Here is a 276-nt window from a genome sequence, read left to right on the forward strand (position 1 = left end):
CGATCCCCACCCCAACCAGCCCCCCCTTCTCCCTGCACCCCAGGAAGGCTCCAGACCCTGTGTCCTCATCAACAACATGAGTTCGTTTATTCTCCCTCCGGTGCCTTGGGGCTCCTCTGGCCACGGGAGGGCAGATTTGGGGTAAAACCAGGCAGAAATCAGCCAGGGGCAGGATGGCTGCATGGTGACCCTCGGGAATCCCCAGGGTGGGAGATGGGGCTTGGCACCAGAGATGCCACTCTGTCCTCCTGGCACGACCACGGTGGAGACGAGGGT

This window comes from Merops nubicus, unplaced genomic scaffold, assembly GCF_000691845.1.
Source record: "Merops nubicus isolate BGI_N331 unplaced genomic scaffold, ASM69184v1 scaffold33315, whole genome shotgun sequence".
NCBI classification, from domain to species: domain Eukaryota; kingdom Metazoa; phylum Chordata; class Aves; order Coraciiformes; family Meropidae; genus Merops; species Merops nubicus.